Source organism: Pteropus medius, unplaced genomic scaffold (genome assembly GCF_902729225.1).
Source record: "Pteropus medius unplaced genomic scaffold, Ma_sr-lr_union100, whole genome shotgun sequence".
NCBI classification, from domain to species: Eukaryota; Metazoa; Chordata; class Mammalia; order Chiroptera; family Pteropodidae; genus Pteropus; species Pteropus medius.
In genome coordinates, this window is record NW_024349796.1 from 12,447,535 (window position 1) to 12,472,360 (window position 24,826).

Here is a 24,826-nt window from a genome sequence, read left to right on the forward strand (position 1 = left end):
CACATTAAAATTCAGAATATAAAAATGACAGACATGATTTGGTCCCCCCCACAGAAGAAAGAAATTTCCCTACCACGTATTTAGCCATATCTAGGATATAGGCCTGATTCCTGTTATTTGTGGTCTAAATAAACACAAGTTTCTTGACAGAAACTCATATGGCAAAAACTGTGCCCGAGAATACTGTATAAAAGCAGGTAGTAAAAGCTTAATTACCAGTAGCATTATGCTGTCTATATTGTTAAATATGAACTCTGCAATTAAGATGTAAATTTGGTTGTGAGCTGTGAATTACAAGAGCTTCGAGATGTAGAAGAAAATTCAAGCATTCTGCAGACACCCGAAAAAAGAAAATTTTTGTCTATTCAATCTAAAATGAGACATGTAATCATTTTATAATTAAAAAATAAATGAGAAGGCATTTGAAAAAGAAACATGATTTTTCTAAAATACAATAAAAGAACTATGGAAGCTAATCCTGCTTTAGAAAGACGGTTTTTAAAATATCTTTGATTCAGATTACTACCTTGATTTCTGAATAAACTAAAATCCTCAGGGTGATGATGAATAGACCCAATTGTACCTATTTTTCAAAGCTATATCAAAAAAAAAGTTGCCTTCTTATTTTGTCTAGAGACCTATTTTTAAAAAATAAAAATTAAAAAATAATTATTTACTGTACTAAACGCATTCAGATTTTGCACCTGTGCAGAATCCTGCCGTCGTCAGTTTCTTTGCATTATCATGCTGTGACAGAACCTGTTTATGACTCCTCTGAAATGGCTTTATAAAGACAAGGTTTGTAGTCAGTTATTTACTGATGGACCTTAACTCTCATTTCACAGGAGTTATCTTTTATTTCCTGGAATTTTTTTTATTCCCTTTGGGTACTTATTTGACTCGTTATGAACCATTTGATTTCGCTGGTATACATTTTTAAACATATTTAGACTCATTCATGTGGATGACTTTTTTTTTCTGGACTCACAGAGACCCATGCGCAAACACACACGGCATACCCCACACTGATCTTTCCCGAACCATATTTCATCTGTACAAGGTGCAGTGGCCACTAAGCTAGCTGTTTTCCGAATGACCAGAAGTGCACTCTGTTCGTAGAGCTGTATGCTTTCCCCTTGGGGACAATGTGTCACCTCTACAAGTCAAGGACCTAAGATTACACCGACTGTCTTGAATCTAGTTTAACCAATTTAAACTTTAAAATGACATCTACAGCACTAAACTTGCAAGACAGGTTCCAGAATATTTTATAAACACACAGCTTAGTCATCTCAAGAATCTTCCCTATTCAGAGTTTTCTCATCTTAAAGGAGGAAAGAGTGGATCGTCACAGGAAATAAATACATCATGAGCAATACTGGCCATAAACCTTTAAGAATCTCAACTCAAAGGATTTGGGGAGTGGGTGGGGGGGAACGAAACAAATTGATAAACAGCCTGGAATAAACACATCTTGCTAATCAGTTTATACACTTCACAATCTTACCACAAGGAGTCGACCCAAAGCAGGACAAATAGAACCAAACGAAAGGAACTCTTAGGATTGTTTCACAAAGAACATTAACAAATTACTTAATATCAGCCTCTTATGCATTGGGCCCTGGGTCCGAGCATAGTTTCAACCTCTTCTTCTTCAAACAATGCATTCACAAATGTCCAAACAGGCCCCAGCTAACACACAGACACCAGGCAGAAAATATATTTCGTTTCCATTTGAAAGAACAGGATGACAAACAAAATTGAAGAGGAAAGGAAAGGTAGATTCCTGCTGTCTGCCACAGATTTTATTGTATTTTGATCATAATCATTTCTTAAAAGATCCTAACAGTGCATTCTCATGTTGCTAAAAGAGCATGAGAAACAGTCTTGCTGTGTTTGCATATTAATAGCTATTTCTAGTTCCCACCTTCCTTTTTTTAAAATCAACAGGACTAACATGAATTAAAATGTTTATAGTTGCTACACGGTTTTTAAAGTAATTTTGATTTCGTATTGCTCATCTGCTATTTGCTAGATATTTAAAAGTAAACCAGGCATTGCAAATTTAGGTTTTCCAAATTGCCTCGTCATCTACTTTTCCAGTTTTTCCTCGAGATTATAAACTTTTGAAAAAATGTTTAACTTCTTGAACCATCTTCTCTTGCTCTCTTGGATAAAGCGTGTGTAATATAATTTACCGTACTACAAAAAGCAAACCAAGACTATTAGAAACCACTATCTTTAATTCCAAAAGAGAATCACAATGAACAGCCCTGGAAAAAGCATCTTAAAGGACAAGCAGGAGGCCTAAACACCCAACTCCCTTCTGCTCCCTCAGGAGCTGTGTGGCCTTGTGCAGGTCACCTCATTGATCCATCCTTGGTTTCCTCATCTGAGCCTTGGGATTGCTTTGATGTTGGAAATCCTCTCAAGAACACACCCTTCCTGCTGAGATCACTAAGACTTCTTTCGAAGTCAGTATGACTATTTTACTCTAAATTTCCACCAAACCCCTATCAATTCATCAAACCTCATTTTCTGTTGCGTTTCATTTCTAGGGCACAGGCTTTGATATTTAAATTATTGTCTCTACTGGCAAGAAGCAATCATTTCTACTGAAAATGATCACTTCCACAGAAGCCCTAATAAAATCCTTTCCTTTTGACAAAGCTCTTGTCCTGTAAATCCATCCCATTCCCAAATTACTGAGTCCGTGTTTAAAAAAAAAACAGACACACACACACACACACACACACACACATTCTCTGGGGTACAATTACATAACCTCAGTAACACACCAAACTCTTTTCCCAGTGCGTCTGGGAAAGTGGTGGGGGTGGGGAAGACAGGGAACTAATGGAGGCAACAACCCGGTTTCTGTTTAATTAAGTCAGGATTATTTCACTTTCATTTTGTCGAGCTAATAATATACATGGTAAAATGTCAGTAAAAATTAAATTATAAACTATGGTAGCTCCGATGGGAAAACTGACTTCGGTTATGTTGTATTTCCAACACACTTACCATTGTAAAATATCAAATGCGTTTTATAGGATCCCACGTGCTTTCCTATAATCTGAATGGCATGTATTTACAGAGCAATCGTTAACATTTCGAGATTATACATTAATAAGTGAGTTGCAGTTATATTCTTTCCTGAATGTTAAGCACCATGAGCTAAATGCAGAAAACATTCAAGGTCAATGTCCCGTTTTAGACCTTTTCAGGCAGCTGTAATATTATGATAATCAAGCTTAAAATATTCCTATAGAAAGAGTAAATTAGCCTTTTCACTTGAAAGATGATTATGATAAACAATAAACCTAAGAGAGGACAAAATTCCTATTTTTAAAAGCCATAAATTGTTGACTCAATCATGTGTGTGATAGTCTTGTCCAAAATAAGGGTGGCTTAACTCTGGGGCGGAGGGTCGTGGAGGCAGAGGGGAAAGTGGAACAAATATGACCAATTTCAGAATGAGCTATGCTTGCTTTGATCTCGGCAAAACGATCTAATTACCCACATTAACCACCCCATGTCACCTATATTTGATGCTAAAAATGTATATATCCACGAAACATCAAAAAAAAGCACAAAGTATTTTTTTCCTGATGGATATGAATGTTCAACACTTCGAAAGGTCTCTTTTCCCCTTGCTTCCTTTAATCCTTTTGCCCAAATTTTCAAAGGCCCAGTAAAGAAAAAAGGGAGAGATGTAGCATCTGGAGTCCATAGAAAATACAGGCTTAAAGAGGTCGTTATGCTTTTTATTTATTTATTGATTTATTTTTTAATTTTTTAGGCGAGGCAACCCTTGGTTGACCTCACAGACTGCAAGGACCCTGTCAGCTTACAAGCCTTTATTTTTACGCCTCCAGCACCTGGTCTTCCTCGGTGGTCTCCCATCCAAGTACTAACCAGGCCCGACCCTGCTTAGCTTCCGAGATCAGATGGGATCGGGCTTGTTCAGGGTGGCGTGGCCATAGACTTATTATCATGCTTTTTTGATATTTGAACTCTCTAACACATGTCTAAGGACTTTTTTTTATAAATGAATACATTTGATAAAAATCTGCCTCCCCCAAACAAGAGAAATTAATTAGTGCGTGAGTGTGCGTGCGCGTGTGTGCGTGCGTGCGCGCGTGCGTGATGCCTGGCAAGTTCGAAGACTCCAGAAGGCCTTCTAGCAGGGGGGTGATGGCTTGTTAAGGAGCCGTGCCTTGGGCTCAGATTCCGAGATGAGGAACGAGGCTTTGGACTAGAGTCCCCTCAGCTACCTGAGTCTCGGCCTCTTCCTGTCATAAACAGGAACGACAGCAACGACAATCTTGGAAATCGCTATGGGATGAACTGAGTGAAGCCAGCTGAGGGGACCACGTGACTCAGTGGAGCCAAGGACACCTGGCTCGTGCCAGCTCTTCCGTTAATACTTCACAGCGCTCGCTCCATACACTCTCGAAAGTGCCTCAGTTTGGATAATAAATTTTCCTCTCATCTTACACATGGTGAGCCCTTCTGCGAATGCTAGCCATATTATTTTTTAAATCTCATTGAATGAAAGAGGAGATATAACAGAATGATACCGGCCATTCGTTTGGCCTTCTTCTTTGACTAGGAGTTCAACATACTGAACATAGAAAGGAAAATGACGTTGAAGCACTTCCCCAGTGAAAACACCAATAACTTTTACCATAGCGGGGTGTGAACTGCTTGGTCTCAAACTGACACACATATGCACTGGCTCAATGTAATGACAGCAAAAAATAAAAGGCTTGAGGACGACAGACCTGGTGAAGTGAAGTGGTTCTGCTGACTTCCCAGAACATTCGATCGTACATTGTTCACCAGAAAGAAAGAGAGAGAGAAATTTCTCATACCCCTTTTCTCTTCCTTTAAGACTCTTCTCCCACAGCCCTCCACAGAGCTGCTCGGTCAATAACGCTCTTGATTTTATTACTATCCCAAGCTCAAGCTCATTCACTCAGGAGCGCCTTTGATCAGATATCCCAAGAACTCAATTTCTTCACAAGGCCTTGCTGTTGTTACACTGAATGACCACTAATCTATAGCAGGACGGAAAAGTCCGGGCAACGTGAATTACAGGCAGCAAAAGACCATGGAGAATATGGGTCCCACTTGTTATCACACAGGTGAGGAAAATAGGGCTCAGAGTAGCTGAGAGCCTTAACCCAGGTGACACACCCAGGTAGTAAAAAAAACTCATATTAGAAAAGATGCATTTCACCTTTTTCCAGTGCTTACTTCGAAAAAAGCTTGGAATGTTAATCTCACAATTGTTGACCATGTACCAGTGCCTAGAACTCTAGCTGAGAGCTAAGCCCTCCAAGGACAAAGGTCCTAAAGTATGAGCCAAGGGACATCGGATCTATCCCAAGAGATAAATACCCTAATCTATACCAAATTGTCCTCGACCTTCTCCAGAAGCTTAGAAAGATAAAACGAGTCACCTATTAAAAAGAAGTGGGGGTGAGTTCGAGATAAATTCACTCTCTTCCTTGGCTAATCCATTGCCCTTTTCTAAGCATATTCTGATCACTTCTTTGAAAGGTCCAGTTTTGATTAGATGACCACCCACACCTTTCCCTAATCTAAGGCCTACCCAGCTATGATCCGTGGAGCTGTGTCTGCTCTGACAGTGTCCCCAAGGCCAGGGATGGAGCTTGCTCCCTCTTCCTGTCGATGTTAGAGGAACACAATGAATATGTGTTGGGTGAATGAAGGAATGAATGAACGGACTAATGACAGATGTTCTTACTCAGTTTACTATTATTCAGTTTAAGGGACATTAAATTTACATGTAAAGATTATAATTCAGTTGCATCGTTAGAATAAACTAGGAAAATTTAAAAAGATAAGATGATTTAAAAAAAACAAGTAAACGAGAAGGGGCGAGGTTAGAAAAAGACAAGAAAAAAGAAAGAAGAGGCCCAGGCCTGCTCTGCCTAGGTAGAGACTCGATCGGTCTCTTCCATCTGTTCGTTTACTCATCCGCTGAATACCGAACGCTCTCAGGAAGAAGGTGGAATTCTCTTCTTACGCAAGAGGAAGAAGGGAATGACTTAATCAGCAGAAAAAGACAAAGGCCCTGTCTTTCGGCCGCTCTCCGCTCCTCTCTACTGTCTGTAATTCCTGAAGTCCTGTAGGTTCCGCTTGGTGGTTTTATTCCAAGAGCCAGGCCCTGATGAGAACACATGGCATTGGGGTGTTCTCAATGAGGCCTCCCCCACGTTTCTAGAAAACCACGCTTTGGGTGCAAAAAAAGAGGGAGGCAAAGAATTTCTTTCCCATTCCCTTGGTAGATTGAAATAACAGGAAGTGGGGGAGGGGGGCATGAGGAGGAAACTGAGCACTGAACCCAGAGTTCTTATCTCACCTGGAGTTCATCACTAAGGACACGGCTATTTGGAACATGAGCTTCATCCAATCAAACCTGGTGTTACAGAAAAGCCAGTAACATAATTAAAGATCCCATTTTTTTTTTTTCCCAGAGTTCAGTTACCACTTGAATTGGAAAATTAAGTAAATCAGAGATAATTTTCATTAGTGAGAAGAGGGTTCATTCATCCTTCAATAAATGAGACCTCTAAACAAAGAAGTAGAATTTAACAAAGGGATAAGATTTCCCTAACTTTAGATTTTTTAAAAATAGCCAGGTTGAAAAGCTTAACTGTCTAGAAATTTTTAAAAGTATAAGTAATGAGCGGAGTATCTAATATTTTTGCTATAATTTAACATTAACGAAGCAGTTTTATACGCATAACTTTTGTTATTTTTACTCCCATTTTCTCGATGATAAAACTGAGGCTCAAAGAGTTTATTTGACGCCTCAAAGACATTAGGTTGTTTGTTATGTTGCGAAGTCAGCATCTAAATTTCTAGGCTTTTTTTTTTTTTAATTGTACATCTTTGGTACTCCCAGGGTCTAGCTGTTTCCTGTAAACCTTTTTGAATCCTATTAAAGAGACACACAAGGAGGATAGAAAAGCCTTCACCAGTATGCCTTTAATTTTATTTAAGGAAAGTGGAATAAAGTTGTTCCGTATGATCACACCCTGTTCCTTTCTCCCTAGCGAAATGCTCCCCTTTTGGATGCCCGCTCTGTACAGACGCTCTGTAAGTTTCCTGGGATGAACACAGACCAGCGAGAATTTAAAATACAAATAGGAAAGCTGAGGTCTCGATTTTCCTTCTCCGTCACTGATTTCACTCAGAAAGCTTTGATTTAGCTCCTCATTGACTAGTTTCTTTTCTCCAAGTTTCACAGCGATGCCACTACCCTCTAATTCTCAAATATCTAAGCCAAGGAACAAGGAGACCCAAGGAGACACAAAACCATTCCTCATTAGAACAAAAGCGACAACAATTTTTAAAAATTTAAATTAAATTTAACAATCACCACGTTTGCCTGGAATTTTTCCAATATTTCTTCATTAATTAGAAAAGAACTATCATTGACTCATATACTGTAATAGCTTTATAAACCTCAGTGTTCTCATTAGAATGATTCTGCTTCATCTCTCTAATCTTTCTAGAATGCTGTAGAAGGGGACAGCATTGCATAGTGCCAGGTGCTCTTGGGCCTGGCTGTATTATTGCTAAGAAGATCTTGGAAGGAAACGAGGCCACAATTTGTTTTCTCTATTAGCAAAGATGATTAAGTGAGGCAATATTAGCTGCAATGGGCTCTTTCTGTGGTCAGGGCTTCCCAGTGTGGCCCCACGATGGCCTCGTTCCCATCGATCGAGCAGTCAGTCCGACTCAATTATTCAATCCCGATCAATATTTTGAGATGTAGGACGTATAAATGTAAACATTTCGTTTATTTTTACCAGACTTAATTCATGGGCTCTTACCGAGGACGGTTGGGGGGAGGGAAAGTTATATTTTATAAATAAACCATTTAGTACTGCAAAGAAAAATGTTCTTTTCCTTGTAATTCTGGCTTTCATTGAGTCAGCTTTAATGTTTAGCAACACAGTCCGCAGGGTGGACAGAACCTCCATTGACTACTATGGCTAGTTCGGACAGGAACATGGCTCTTGAACTTTCAGAAAACTCTGAATTAGGTTCTTTTTTTAGTTAGTGTATGCGCATTCGTTTTACCTCACTGTTCATGCTTCAAGATCTGAAGTGACAGCCTTAAAATTTTGCCTCATATGGAGATCAGAAGAGCTACAGAGTGGCTCACTCCTTGCTGAGTCTGGCCTCTGCCATTTTTTAGCTGGTGACCCGTAGGCTGGTGAATTAAAGTCGGCTACGTCTTGGTTTCCTCATTTTAAAATGGTGAAGTCTCTAACCTCTTGCTGCTGTTAAGAGGATTAAATGAAATGGCTCAGATAGCAGTGGTTCCAATATTTGGAAAAATCCTGATCTCTAGGCCACACCTCAGTCAATTGTCCATCATCTTTGACATCTGGAGTTGAAAAATCTCCCCAGGTGAATTCAATAAGCTGCCAAAGCAGAGATTTGAGAACTCCTGGCAAACTGCTTAGCACAGGACCTGGACCACTGTTTTACCATTATGGAACCATGTCAAAGAAGTGTAAGTAAAAGCATAGCACTGGATATCGGACGACCTAGTTTCAATCCCAGTTTTCCAGCTTGTCGTCCGTGTGATCTTGGGCAAGTACCTGAGCCGTTTTGTCTCAGTGTCACCATCTGCGAAGGACAACAGTTAACAGGAGGGAAGAGACGGAAAAAACACGTGTCCTGCTCATGTCTCAAGGTCGTTATGAGAACAAACGAGGTCATGTAAACCCGAGCCCGTTACAAATCACGCAGGTGTAAGGCGAGATGATTCTTACACATACCCCAGAAAAACTATTTCTAACCTGCAGAAATGTCCGTGGCTCATGTGTCCTGTCCGGTCACTCGATGCGAGTGACTTCTCAACCTTCACTAGTCCTGCCGACGAGACATCATGCTTTTGTCTTTGAGGCCATGCTAACATTCCACAGGCCCCCCTTAATCATGGCATGAGATGACTTGCTCCACACGATAGCCACCTGGGGACTTCTGGAAACTACTAGACCTTGGGTGTCTCCCAAAGTCCCTAAGTCAGAATCTCTGAGGGTGGGGTCCGCACGGCGGGATTTGGGGAGCGGTCCGCTGGCGATCGCCAACTGCGGCCAAAGTCGAGAGAAAGGGGGAAAAAAGCTGAAGTTAAGCTTTGCGGAAGTGGCTTAACGTAAACTGAAAACACGTGTGGGCCTCAGCTTTTGCTCGATGTGACGCTGAAGAGCCACATTGTCGTGGCTCCATCACTTTATGAAACTTAACCACAGTGCGCGCGGCGCGGCCAGGCATCTAGGAGGAAAAAGTGAGCCGCCAAGCGCCGATCACTGAGGTGCTGCGTCTGCTTTAAAAGCACGTTCTAACCCCGTGCTTCAGAATGAAAACGGATGTGAAATGGTTCAACGAAATATCGGCGTGCTGGCACAAACAGTGAAGTGAGTTGCTTTTCATTTTCTCATATTCTCAGGCCTCGTTGGAATGGCTTTACGATGAGTGTGGGTGATTTTTTCCAACGGGTAATAATAGTCAAACAGAATAGTGTGTGGGTGTGTGGGGCGGGGCGTGGAATGAGTGGGGGCAGTTTGCTAGATGGAGGTACCAGATGCCAGGCCTGAGAGGTGAAAAACGGCCGTCATGTAAAAAACGCTAGGACTTACAACAATTCCAGGTCTTGGCGGATTCTTGAATGTGCACGTCCATGTTTCTCTTCTCTCTGCTTTTCCTTGTTCCTTCTGCTCAGAAAAATCTTACTCATCCTTAATACTTAGTCCACCCTGGGAGGTCAGGGGAAGCTTCTCCTGGAGAGCAGTCTGGCATCGATGATCTCTACTAACCAAACACCATTGACGTTCTCCTCCTACTTGTCTGACTGCCCCCGTGACGATAAGCTTCTTGAGAATAAAACTGCCTCATGTTCAACTTTATAAATAATCCCAGCTCTTAGGACAAGTGCACAAAAGAGGATCTCTAAAGACTCATTAAACTGAACTAAAAAGCCTCCTGGCTGTGGGAAACAGGCAGGAATTCCTAAAGAGGTAAGAATAAGATGTCATATAATCATAGCTCAATTTTTTTTTTTTAAATAACACTTAGCAAAGAAGATTCCTGTATATAACTGTCTTTGCTGATCGTTCAGACTTTCTTTTTGAAGCTAAGTGACAGAGCTGCCAAGGGCTCTTGCCCAGCGGACTGAACTGGTAGGTTCTTTGAAACGCTAATGTTTGATTCTCTAGGGACCGGTACGTGGGGTCTGTACCAGTGGTTCTCAAAGTAAAGCATCGGTATTACTTCATGGCAATGCTCAAGCCCCACCTGGAGAAACCCTGAGGGAGGGGCACAGCAATCTATGGTCTATCAAATCTTCCAGGTGATTTTAATGCACCCTCACGTTTGAGACCCACTGGTCTAAGCTAAAGGACTGAGAAGAATAAAACAGAGTCTGAGTGTCCAACCTCTTTTGAAAGTCGATTTTCCCAGCATGGCCGTGGACCCCCACACTCTGATGAGCAAGTGTTTCTGAACACAGTTATATTTAAAACTCCTACTTCTGTCCTGTCTCTTCTAGAGTATCCAGACAAAGGCCTTCCTTCTTGACTATTTTCCCTGCAGATGGTCTTGTAAATGTGGCCACAGACACATCTCAAGTCCTGAGTCTGACTCCTGACCTCCGGAATGTCCTCCCCTTCTCTACAGAAGAACAGTCCTCTGAGTCACTGACTTGCTATTATTCTATGCTTAATAGGCCTGACCTGTGCAATATTTTTTATCTGTCTACAGTCCTATCTCTAAATTCTCTATTTTGAATGAATACCGATTTTGTGACACGAAGTCTTCTATATAATGAAATGCAAACAATGAAAGGGCTAAATCAGTTTACAAAAAAATCTATTTGTCAAACAGTGTGGAGAAGTTCCCAATTTAGTCTGGGCAGTTCACACAGCTCTTGATAAGGGAGTTAAAAACGTAGCTGTTCTCAGAATGAAAATAAAGGCACGTGTACCACAGGTATATTTTCCCTTTAAGAGTCTTTGTTGTAACCTGTATCTAATTAAATGCCTTTACACAAGAGACCTTCACACACAGCAGAACTGAAGCATTTTCTTTTCTAGAAGGGAGCTGGAATAAGGGAGCAGAATGACACTAGCTTCCCACATTCCAGTTCTTACATTACATTTACATTGCTATACAGCTTCATCATCGGGACAAAAAAAAAAAAAGTGCAAGGAGAGGCCTTTTTTGTTCCATTTTGGACTAGAGAGAAGGCTAAACCCTGCAAAGGAACGCGCCGACCATTTTTTAGAAAGGAAGAAGAAAGAAATAGCAATCTTGCTCAGATGCTTGTGGAAAAACTACATTTCCGCACACCTTTCTACGCAACTAACAGGAGCTAGAAAATTATCAGGAACTTAAAGGGCTCGAATTTTTAGTTTTACTATTTTGCTCACTCCTGGAGTTCATTTGCAGGCAGAGGCGTTCCCTATTAAACTTGACATTTATTGTAGCGGCTTTGAATTTACTACGTCACCTTTATCAATACAAGATTTTGTAATATATTGACATTCTTAAGTTTCTCCACTTTCTGAATTTAGCTATTTCATTGGGCAGCATTTAAAATGTTACTTTTCGGTTGATATTTTTTAAATCACCTAAGAAACTGATTCTCAGATATAACTGGCACTGTGTTATCACAGTTCCTAACCTGTGCCTTCTATTTTCATAACCCTGTCCCCATACGGGAGGACTTACGATGTAATGGAATTGCATCGGGTATAAAAACAGAACACTGTCTAAACAGAAAAGCCATTTCTAGAGAATTAAAAGCTTTTTGAGGTTAGCGTAATGTGTATTATAATTATTTCTTTATACCTGGAGCTACACATGTAGATCCCTCAAGCTAAAACGGCATCCCACACACCTTGCAGACACACATGCCCGTGTGCGCACACACACTGCTTCTTCACCTGGAAACTCGGGAAGATCACCCCCTCGCTGAAGGCATCTCTTATCATGCCATCATTCGGTGCTCCCCTATCTGTTTGTATATAATTTCATCACTCCCATTACACTGTGAGCTCCTTGAAGGCAGAAACCTGTCTTACTCCCTTCAAATGCTTGGAATACGACTCGGCCTGACAGAGAGTAGATGTTCAATAGCTGTTGACTGAATAAATGAATGAAAAAAATGCAAGCATAGCCGGGCACCTGCCTCCTGAGCTCTGGATTGTTACATTTATGAGTAAGATTAATTTACAGCCATCAGAAAATACCACACTTTTGCATGTAAGTGCTTGGAATAAATGTGTAAGTTTTTAAGAACCGTTGATTCCAACCTTAAGTCACCTCTGTATTCTCAAAGTTAAATTCCAACTGCCTGAATCTCCTAACTAAGGATTTAACTGGTCTCTCTCCCTCCTTTTTTCTGCTGCTTTCTAATCCATTTCGTATGCTGTTCGAGCACTTTACTCCGTGTTTTCCATTTCGACGGGACAAAAATCAAGATTTTTGTAAGCAGAAATTCAAGTCTATTTACAATCTGACCTAAATCTTCTTTCCTAGCATAGTTTTTACAATTCTGCTTCAAGCAAACTAAGTAGAACCATCTCCACTGAACTCAAACGTACTGAATGCATTCCTGCTTCCAGCACTTCTGGTCCAGCTATTCTCATCATCGTATATTGAAAGTCCACATAGAAGTGATACATCTTTACAAGGAAGATGACAGCCTTCAAAAAGGATACAGACAATTCTATTTGGGAGAGAAGAGGAAGGAGGTGGGTTTTCTGAGATAAGTTTTAAAACTTATCAGAAGATGGTGGGGGTCGGGGGAGGGATTCCAGGTAAGTCACAGCCTTTAATGACAGAACAGAAGCATTAGATCCTATTTTTTCAATGGAGTGTTAGTGCCTTGAGGACGGGAGTTCCTGGTTCATCTTAATAATCCCAATAGTACCTATCAGAGTCTTGTTTACAGCAGCTGACCAACAAATATTTCTTTAATGAGTCTTTATCCGTTATGGCACTAACTGACCCCAAATCTTTCATACGGTGTCTTCCATATAGTAGGTACTCAATAAATACCAGTTAAATGAATGAGAGATTTCTGACCTTTCAGTTCTTTGAAAAATGCAAAAGCGGAGAGAGAGGCACAGAGTGAATGAAATTTCAGTTATCGGGAAAAAAAAAAATTCTTAAGAAGAAACATGAATGGTTATGACCACAAAATAATTTTATTTTGTTTACGTGCCAAAGATACCCTGTAAATAAAAACTAGTTAAAATGTTGTATTTGCATCGCCCTCTGGTGTTGGACGCTCCCAGACAACAGAAACCCTCAAACTTAGAGTTTAGGGAGATTTTACGTCAAAGAAAGGAAGGGTTCCACCTTTCCCGATAAATGCAGAATGTGCGTAGCACTGAACAGGACACGTAGTGCCTTTCAACGTTGCTTCACTGTTTAAAAATTGAATTCTTAACTCCAATAAAGCATGGAGCCCCCAGTTCATTTGCTTAATGGCGCGAACGCCTCCTTCTGCACAGTCGCAGCCTCACCAGGAGGGCTATTCGAGACCCACGGGATGAGGCTGCGAGCTGTGCTCCGGCGCTCTGTATACAAGGCGTATGTGAGAACGCAAGAGGAGATGACTTTGCACGCGTAGCCAACCGTGAAAGTCCATCCCTCTGCCAGATTTGAGAAGTAGGAGTCGTCGATGAGTAGAAAACGAAAGTTACAACACAGGCACCATCTATGCACTGGCTATGAGTGGCAGGAGCGCTGCCACGATGGCTGAAATAGTACCATACACCGTCCCACAAGTGATTCTCAGGATCGTGGAGCGAACCCTTCCATATCGTAGTAAATAAAACCATTTTCTGACTATGGCATAGAATTCAAGAAATCTTTCATATTAAAAATATAAAGTCTTCAGGGCGATTTAATTTAGAGAGCTGGTTTAAGTTTTCCAAAAACGGAGCATATTTGAAGGAAATCTGCGTCCCGGAAACAAACTAGAAACAGATCTTGGCGCGATTCCTTTTAAGAGTTTGCCTAGCAAGCTGTTAGCCACTAAGAGCTCTCAGCATCGTCGTCGTCACGTGACGTCGTCGTGCTCGCCATCGTGGTCCGTGTCACACCATCTCATAAGCTGACAACATGCTCAGACTGCCTTCAGCATCTTCCAGAATTCAGCTCATCCAAGCCTCAGTCATCTCAGCAACCTTCGTTTTACTGATTGGGAAACAGAGGCTTCATAACCTACAGCGTCCTTAGTGGGTAACTGGCAGAAACAACGCTCACCCTGCTCATGGGATGCTTAACCTGGGCTCTTCACCGTTTCTCACCGTGAGGTACAGGACCTTCCTTTACTGGCCACTGCTCCAAACGTGACGCTACGTGGAGTGCGGTCCTGCTCATTTACTCGCAGCACCACTCCCTTCTCTAACGTGCCGACAGGAAGGTTTAAAAGGGTTGAGCGCTTTCAGAGAACAAGGCTGAAGAGACCAGCCTGGGGTGGACGAGGGACCGGGAGGGAGGGAGGGAGGGATGCACTGTCTGCTGGAGTCTGTTTTACTTTATGTCTGAACAAATGGCAATCAGAGAGAATGCCAGACTTGAGGGCATCGCATCAGTGTATTTATCGATACTATATGTGGCCAGCACATATACCAGTCGCTAAACAAAATGTGCACACAAGAGAAATGCAAGCCCGCATCCCTTCTTTAGAAAGTAAACGTCAACTGTACAGTAGTCATAGAGTAACTAACTCCTTTGACGTTTTAATCAAATCTTTGATTTCATCTGAGTCTAGTTTGGCACACTTGGGTGTACACACACACACACACACACACACTCTCTTTTTCCACACACTCCTGAAAGCAAAGGTTCGCCAATGTCAAAAATCCACAGATTTTAGTCAAAAAGTTTCAAAAATATACGTACCAATAAAAAAAAAAATGAGTTTAAGAAATGCACACATATAGGACTCGTAGAGGTTATTTCCACATCTCACCATCTTTATTCCTGGCAACGCATGCTGTGTTACCTATGAGTCGTCTCTTTTTGGCTACAAATGTGTCCCATCTTCCATCTGTTCTTCTAGCAATACTGCTGGCCTGCTGCCACTGGAGCGACATCAGCCTTCATGATGTCATTCGACGAGGTTTTCTCCAGTCCCCATTTATTTCACTCTCCAGGTGAGATCAGGCAAGTATATTTTTCTTTCGTTCTCTGAGCAGGTTGTAATGCGGGCTCCATATTTGCAAACATCTCTGTTTCTGCTCTATTTATCAAGGCTCGCAGCCTACTTTGCTAGGGTCAAAAAGAGAGTCTCGAGTTCCTCAAGATACTGTTGGCTGAGCCATCGGAGGACTGAGCCCAGGGCCTTCGTGTCTTTTTATAACCAGATGACATTTAGAGGTGTGTTTATAAAGATATTTCTCTCTGAATTTTCCCAACTTCTGTTGAATTTTGCTTTTCCTTATTTCATTGATTCAGGAATTATTTATCCAGTACCTGCCCTATTCCAGACACTGCTCGGCACAGGAATTTTTACTCTCTTGAGTTAAAGGCTGGGGCTACCCCCCGTTCACTTTTCACTTGTCAAGCATCTCACGACATATAGGCACGCGAGTGGGTCGGCTGCACCGGTTACGAGGTTGCTGAGTTTTCAAGTCAGCTCTGTCCCTTACTAGGGCTTTGTCCTCAGGAAAGTTATTTAACCGCCCTGTATATTACCTGTGATATTGGACTCATTCTGTAAATTATAAAGTGGTCAACAAATATAAGGTGGTATTATTATTTCATATAGGGTTTAATATAAGTTTTCATGCAACGTTTGTGTCAAAGAAAAACAGGAAACATTTGTTGAGCACCTACTATGTTTCAAGCACTGTGCTACGTGCTTTATATATATATATTATGTCGCCTCAAAAAAGTTCAATGCCTTCTTTCATTGTGCAATTATCTAATTTAATGTAAATAACATATATAAGTAGATTTTATGATTCTATTTTATGAAGAAAGGAAGAGAAGGAAATTAAGCTCAGACATTAATTTACCCAAGAAAAACCAGCCGGTAAGTGACAGAACCAGGGTATCGCCCCAGTAATTTCTGTCACCAAAGGCTACACTGTTTCTGCTATGACATATGTTTTCTCCTGGATGAGAGGAATGTAAGATAGGCTGAAGCAAAGGAAAATAATACCTAATGGGTAAAACCTTGATACTTATAAGCAAAATGCAAATATTATTGGCAAAATATTAATTTCACGTGTACAGTGTTTTACATCCCGTCTGGTATCCACAGACCTGGAGCTTGTAGCAGTATCACATCCAAGAGTTCTTTGCTTAGTGTTCTTAATTTTCATAGCATTTTTTTTCTTGCCTGATAAGAGAACAAGAATTGTAGCAAATTTGAAAAGTTACACAGACTTATTAACGTTAAAAGATATCACTTGGAACATCATGCCATTTATTTATACTCTGCGGCTGACGATTGGCCTGTGTAAGTCGGCTGGCCTGTGGGAACGTTCCAAGAAAGAATATAAATAACCACTGATTCTTCACCCCCTACCTTGGAGATCTTAGAAAGTTGTCAAACGATAAGTAAACAGAACTGGTCCCTAATTCTCAAAGCTGGCTACTTATCAAATAAATAAATTGTGTGTGTACACTTGCTCGCACGCGTGTGCACACACGCATGCACACACACACACCTCAGTCCACTTTCTTTTGTGTCATACCTGTTAGTATAAAATACCGAACTTTTTCCTTAACACAGACTAATTAACTTAAAACTTTTTCTTCAACATGTTCAAAAAGCTTTGGATTATTAGCAATAATTATCAGTATGACTTAGCAAAAGAACCTCATCTAAGAACCCATAAAACGGGCTTCGTGGAATCGATAAATTTTATAGGTGTCATGTTCTATTTATTCATTTCTAGCACAGATACATAACTTAAAGCTTCCACAATCCTTGTTCACACATAATCCCATTTAGTCCTTTTACCTATTTGTGAGATAAATAATGTTAGTTTTCCGGTTTATAAATTCTGATACAAACATCCTGAGAGGTGATTTAAATAGCAGTGGAACATATCGACCCATCAGTGGCAGACACAAGCTCTAAAGAAATAACCCCAACCGCGCCAGGCTCCCCGCCTCTGCTCCAGCGGCCCCTTCCTGCCTCCACCTTACCGCGTGGCGATGCCACATGATCAAAATAATGCCAGCATCACGACACCTGTTGTCCCTGGGCTGGGTCCTCAAAAGACCATCCCTGCGGCTCCTTTGCATCATCACAAGGACATGCTGAAATGGCTGAGTCCCTTCCCCTGCTCCCCACCCACACCCGCACTGTCTGTTTCTCCAGACAGCCCTGATGCGGCAACGCAGACGGACTGGATGTAGGGGTGTGAAGATCGCCTTTCCTTCTACGCTAGATATTCTGATTTTGTCAAACAGTTTGTAAACACGTAATGACGAAAAATCTCTGGGCAGCTTCTCTCCCATTCTGGTTCTACTACGAACAATTTGTGTGACTATGGGCAAATGGTTTGATCTTTGTAAGCCTCAGTTTACTGATTTTACAGTGAGAGAAATGGACCCACTTATACAAAGTCTATTCGCACCTCCAAATAGTATTTCTCTCTAAATATGGTATTTGGTATAATTCAAGGAACACCAGTGCTCAAGGGGCCAAGAAATACAATTAATGAGTAGCGTCCAATTCGTTTTCTCTCTTAATTGTGTACAATGTTGCTTTATTCATCAACCCCATTTTGCTTCGCTTTTTCTGTGAGTGAACTACAAAGGGGAGTGTATAAAGATTAATTCTATGATGTTGGTAACATGCACTTCGAATTAAAAAAATCCCACTGAAATCGTCATTTCTCTAAAAACTAAAAAAAGACTGAAATGTGTGTGTTTCGATAGGACTATATTGGGACATAATTATTGATTTACAGATGTAGTTTAGAAAAGGAGAGGCTTTTTGAAGCAGAGGGTAAAGCTGGAATTTATCATAATGCACAGACTCTGGATCCACCTGGAAATGTGTATGCATCCTTGATCAAGGCCTGCTCAGAACAGGTAGCAAGTATCACGTTCTTTAATCCACATAACCGTGACAGGAAAGAAACGGACATTCTGTGATACCAGAATGGCCAGCTGCTCTATTTTGACTGTGACCTCATTTTTTTTCATTCAGAATTAGCAGAATAAGAAAAACATACAAAATAGTAAATGTTCTCCCAATCGCAGAAGCAAACACTTTCCTAGTAATTTCAAAGAACTTAAAATGTGCCCTTGTTTCTCTCCCTCCATTTTTTTATTATCAGTACCAAACCATGAGTCTGAATGTGAATAGAATATTTACATGGGCTGTTTTCCACCTTAGTGCAGATTTTCCACATTTCTTCTGCAATTTTCTCTATCTAGACACACAGGATCCTATCCGTTAAGTTTTTCTCTAGTGCTAGCTCGAGGTCCACATGGAAGTTCATGAACTTCTTGCCAATTCGCAATTTCTATTCGTTGTGGAGAATGCAGGTCATCTCCATATCGATGAAGAAATAGGGTCTGGAAGAGTGTTGTAGGGTCAGCCAACTTTTTCAAGCTCACTCCTGTCAAGCATTCGTATTAAGGCAGGTGACCCAGAATTCGGCAAACAGAGCAAATGTACACCTGACCACGTAGCCTCACGATCTAAAATACATCACGAGACGTGGTCCACGAGTGTGGTCTGCCGGCGTGTGCCGCGCGTCCTTGCAGACAAGGACAGAATGGGACACTGATCATCCCATCCTGTCTATGCTTATATGATGGCATTCTTCGGTTGCCTATTTTCCAAACAGGCACCAGCTGCCATCAAATCTCCCATCCGTGCCCTCTATCCCTGAACAGGCACAGGCTCTTTATTCCAGCCCCTTCTGCTTCCCACACTGCACGGAGCAGGGGCAGCGGCCACCAGCAGCCCAGCAGTGGTGTTTGCAGGGGACCTGCATGGCTAAGGAGTCCAAACACCTTTTTGCACTGTTACGCCATCACTTAAGGATCAATTAAGCAGCCCCCGTGGCCAACTGCTGTCCAGCGACTGGTGCCATCCTGTGCCCTCCACAAACAGATGCTGCTGACCAGCGTTCCCCGCTGTTTGTTGTGTCTCTCAGGTTCCCTAAGACCTTACCGACGGCACCTGTTAAAGCTGCTTCTGCTAAGCTGTTCTGCATTTGTCTGGCTGGATTTGGACTTCCTGAGTCTCCGACTGAATACAAAGTGATTAGAAAGCCCAGTGTTTGGCAACAAGCATGAGGGGGAGTGAGCTGTGTGTGGGTCTAAAGGCAAACAAATGGATTCTTCAGAACCCGGGACAAGGTGCTCCCTGCTGGATCCCGGTGCCGTAGACATCAAAACGGGCCACTGTCATCAGCTGTTTAACAGCTGTTTAATGTAATCCCAAATGATCCGCTCGAATGGAGTTGTCATTCTTGCAGTAATCTTTAATTTAGTGAAGCACGTAGCTGAGCTATGTAAATTTTAATGTCATTTTCGTTAAAAAAAAGAAGTTTCCAATGCCTGGATTTCCCATATTGACAACAGATAAAAATCATTACTGAGAAATATACATTGTGCAAAGGAGAGCACGAGACATTAATGTCAGTGTTTTTCTATCAACGTTAGTTAAATGTTGATGTATAAATAGAGGTTTGCGAAACAGAAAAGGGAGTATGATGAAGTTAGCAGGAGGAGTTTTCCACGCTTGAGCCTGTCTTCACCATTACTAAATTTAATCCACACTCTTCTTCCGAAGAGTACTTCTTAAGCTAATAAACTCAAAAAGGTAGGCCAGAAAAAAAAAAAAAGAACATATTTAATACATTTCATGTCTTAAGCAATTGGACATGTTTTAAGCAATTGCTCAAATAAACTAAGGTGACCGCAAATCAATCAGTCCCTCTCTCTCCCCCTCTCTCTCCTTCTTCCTCCTTTTCTTCTTCTACTGAATCAATCACAGTTTGCAGAGAAGTCTGTTTACAAGGCAAAGAAAGACGCCTGGCGAGTTCTCAGGCAACTCTGCAGTTCTCTTGTGAACAACAGAGGGCGCTGGTGCTTCTACTCTGGCAGACGCGTCGCCCCGGAGACACCACGTCGCTCCCGGCTCAGTGGCTGGCCTCCCAGCTCGCCCGCCTCCCGGCCCCACATTCTATTAGCTGCGCACATGCTCTCTCTCCTAAGAAAGCTGCCTTTATTCTTTCTCTGTTACTCTATATTCTACTTCCAGTTTTCAAAGCACTGCTTAAAAAAGCTGTAATTCGGTAATAGCTCGTGATCTCTTTTTAATATCTCTGGGCTTTCCTGATTATGAATAGCTATTCTCAAAGCATTTCTTCTTACCTTACTGCTCTTCTTTGTAACCTCATTTAAATGTGATTCATTCAAAGATTGGGCTACTGCGAGCATCTTGGCTTCAAAAATGAAAGCTTCCATAGGCTACGACCCTTTAATACAGGTCTCAAAGGCCTACTGTCCAGTGACAGAGTGACTAACAAATGTCATGCACTGATCCATTGATAGGCCTCAGGCTTGCCACCTGCAGAACATTCTGTAGATACAGTTCTTTACTAAAAAAGCTATTTACTTTTTTAAAAAACTCTACGCCGTAACAATTTCAACTGTCTTACTTGAATCAAATGAGATGCATCATCCATTTTCTTTCAGCAAAGAAGAAAAGCATGCAGGAGAGTGCTCCGTGTTTAACTACTTTCTCACCAGAAAAGCTCAAATTACCTAATCAGATAAGACTCTATTGTTCTACACTGAACGGTTCACGGGACCATAACACCAAGCACCACTACGTGCCGTCATCATCTACCCTTTTGAAATGCTTATCCATCCTTCTCATCTACCCTTTTGAAATGCTTATCCATCCTTCTCATCGCTATTCAGAGAAACTGGTTTATTTCTCACCCTGGAGCTGGAAATTCTGGCACACCAGATTGAAAACGTACCCAAGACCAAATAGTGGATAGGTTATTCTTAGTCTCCTTACAAGCCTAGGAGAAAATGGGGCAGTGCACGTCTCTAAGTCAAGCAAAATTCTCTGAAACTAACTTCAGCTCTAGCTAGATGAGCGAGGCCATTGTTCACATTAGAAAAAGAGCTGGGTTTATGAATGATGGCATTTTAGCGCCAATCAAAGAGATGAGGGACAAAATCTTAGAGGCTGTGAGAAGAGGTTGTAGAAAAACCACCATATTCACTGTATATCTGACTTTTTAAAACGTTATGGAAATTAGAGAAATTCTGCCAATGACTTTTTGACGCTTGCGATTTCTAGTGGAAAAGGCAGCTGCTGACGTCACGTGGGGCGCTTTGCCTCAGCGCAGACGTGCAAACCCTTTTCATCGTTTCTCTCCTGTTCCTTTCGTCCACCCTTTTTCCCATCCCTGCTTAGGCATCACACAAGAGGACCTTGAAGTCACAAGTTACAAGTGCGGCCAAAACGGTGGCCGCCGCCGCCTCCTCGAGAAAGTCAAGAGAAAAGGTCTCCCCCAACTTCTTTCCTCAGGGTTCATGAAATGAAAATCAGAATCGTCATTGTTCATCCGCGTTTTAGACTGTTCGTTATATTAGGTGAAACACTATCGGGCTGATGATTTCTTTTTTTCTTTTTGGAAGAAGCTGTTTCCATGCTGTGGCTGAGTCTCTGGCAGCCAACGGCGCCTCTGATTAGAAGGCTACTTCATAAATTACAAACCACCAGAGTCAGAGTCATTATGTAGAATGGGCTCTGCCATCTGGTCGTCCACTCTCTACATGATAAAGGCCATCATCTCTGCTCTGTGGCTTGGTTACTTCAAGGAGCCCTCAGCCACAGTGGAAGAAAACAGATATATTTTCATGCCAAACTCACTTGGCCTTTTTAACCCTAGAATGTCCAGGCACTTGGGAAGGCTATTATTATTCCCATTTAAGAGGTGGGGAAACTGAGAAATAAAAGAGTTAAGTGTTTTATTTGCAAATAGCTTTTAAAAATCAAGTAAAAAATAAAAAGGCCAGATCATCTCTTTATTTCAAAAACAAGAGAACAAACAGTCCTCTTCTCCTGCTTTCTCTCTGTGCAAAAAATTTCACATGCATTTCATTTTGTTTTCTGAAAGGTTCTATCAATGGAAGTTTACAGGTGCATGTGACAGGAAAAGACAGATCTCTTATTGAACAGGTAGGCCCTTTGCAACAATTCATCCCAGCTGCCTCTAGGGAAAAATAATAAAAGTTTTTTAGTGAAGTTGAAAAAATGCCAGACAGGAAGTAATTCTTTACTTTTACGTATATTTCTTTACCGAAGCAAACAAGAGTAACACACCTCTCTGTACCCCTGGCAAGCAGTTCAGAATACACTGCCAGAGGTCCTATTCTCTTTAGCAAGAACCGTAGGCATTAAAACTTAAAGTGGCCACATCAGAGAATGGGCAAGCCCAGTAGGATTAAGTATGATCGGAATTACTAATTCGTCTTTCAGATTTTTTTTTATTTCTGTCTTTTCTATATCATAGCATTTTAGAAACACAATAGCACAATGATCTAGAGCATGAATTCTGGAAGCAATGTCTGGACCTCGTCTAGGCCTCTTATTAGCTGTCTGGCATAGGGCGAGTTATTTAACATTGCTGTATTAAATAACTTCTCCTATATGATGGGTTAATAACAGTAAGTCCTTCACTGGAACGTTGGGAGAATTAAACGCGTGAAAATGTTATGTTGCGTAGAACAAATCTGCTGGAATGAGAATCCTTTGCTCACTTCTCACTAAATTGTATTCTCAGCTGCAGTTTGAAAACAAAGAGAGGCGAGAGTAAGAAGCAAAGGTAAACGTACCCCAGGATGATGTTTCACTTCTGTTAATGGAAATAATGCCTTTGACTTTGCTGTTTTCATAACCTATAGGCATTGCCAATTAGCATGGGCGAGTGAGAAATGAAGGCAGAGGAGCACAGGAGTACACGATCGCATGCACACAATCACACACACACGCACACGCGCCATAGTATTATTAGTTCCTATGCATATATAAACGCGTTTCTTGTATTGAGTATTTAAAATGCACAGCAGTGCCTATAGAGATGCTTACTGCTATTCAAAGACATGCCAATTCAGTCGGATGCTTTCAAACTAATGCTCAGAGACATTTTGCTGGGTGTGTAAATATCAGACTGTTCTCATTATCGAAAAGTTTGGTTTATATGAGACGTGGCAAAAGAAAACCAACAAAAGTCCATATTAACTATTAGTGCTGCCCTCCTTAACAAAGAGTCAAAGAAAACATGAGTAAAGGGCTTAACTAGCTAATACTAATACTGCTTACAGATTGCCATTGATCTTAAAAAAAAATTAACCGCAGAAGTACATTTGGGCCTTCTGCGTATTTTTTATAATAGTTATGCGAACACATTAAAGAGTGTATATTGTTACGTCCGTGTGGTGTCTTTTAACGAAGCCTGTGGGTATAATCTAACTAAATGTAAGCAGACATACTTTGCTAACCGAAAAACAAAGGCTCTGTGGCGATATTAAAGATCATGCATTATGACTTCACAGCCAAAGGTAAGAAACGCCATCTTCGAATATCACAGGAGGGCGGGGGGGCGGGGAGGAGTAAGGAGGGAGATGTTGCGTGTCTTGTCTACATGTTCTTCTGAACAGGAATAAAATCGGTCCCCAGTGATCTTGCACGCAACGGAAAGCTGGGTGTCCTGGGCTCGTGCTGCTCTCGGAGTTAGCACCTCGTGAGGCATCTGGGTGGCCCACCACTGTCGCTCGCGGGCCTGTCGTCAGAAACCACGCCTCTTTCACTGGCACGTTTTTCTTCCCAAACCACAAGAGCTTTCGAACGTAACTTAATGGGAAGCAGCTAGACATTTTCAAAGAGAAAGGAAAAAATTCCTTCCTTCCAAAGATTCTGAAACGCAGGCTGGGAATGAATGTGACCTTGACACAGCATATTCAATTCTCCAAGGGGTCTAGGCCCCAGGGCAGCCCACGCACCCCGCATGTGTAGAACACACGCACCTACACACATTTGCACATGACAGTCCTATCTTGGGCTCGCTTTTACCAAAGGACAGACATAGCTCACACTTTTACTAGAGTCCAGCACCTGAGAACACTCCCTGGAACACTTCAATTGTGCTGTCCCCTCTCTAGCCCTTTGCAGAGGTGACAGTCAGCTTTCATTGTTCAGCATTCTTTTGAGGGCATCTTTCTTCCTGCTCCCTTAGTTGAAGTTTACCGACAACTCTTAAAAAAAAAAAAAAAAAGCCCTGTAAACGCTATATGTGGACAGTGAGTTAAACCTAACCCTCCGCTGTCATCATTCAGACTAGCATTCAACCTCTTGGCTTTATCTGCATATTTCCTTCCGTCCCTAACTTAGAATTCTAGTCCTCAGTATCTAAGTCAGCAGAGCCAGGAAAAGAGAAAGAAGTCACATGTAGCCATTTTGGCCACATTTAAAGGAAGCTGGGTAAAAGATTTGGTGGGAAACTTTGAAGGTAATGGCTCCCATGAACTTTCTCAATGATTTGTGGATTTCACTCTCAAATGTTCCTTTCCTATTTCAACTCCATTATAATGGATAATTGAGAGCTGATGCCACAGATGGGGAATGCATCCATCCATTCATTCAACAAATATTTCAAGATGATGACAGGGACATCAAACTGGCTAACATGTAACGAGGCGTCCTTAAAGAGGCAGAGTACGACAGGATATGGAAGGATAGTACATCTTTTGTTTT

General features: G+C 41.5%; 1 protein-coding gene and 1 pseudogene across 11 annotated transcripts in view; both read right to left on the minus strand.

The window, feature by feature from the left end:
• Window positions 1-24,826, minus strand: part of ESRRG (estrogen related receptor gamma) — a 519,096-nt gene that overhangs the window by 198,766 nt on the left and 295,504 nt on the right. The window lies entirely within an intron of this gene.
• On the minus strand, window positions 3,870-3,988 carry LOC120619406 (uncharacterized; annotated as a pseudogene).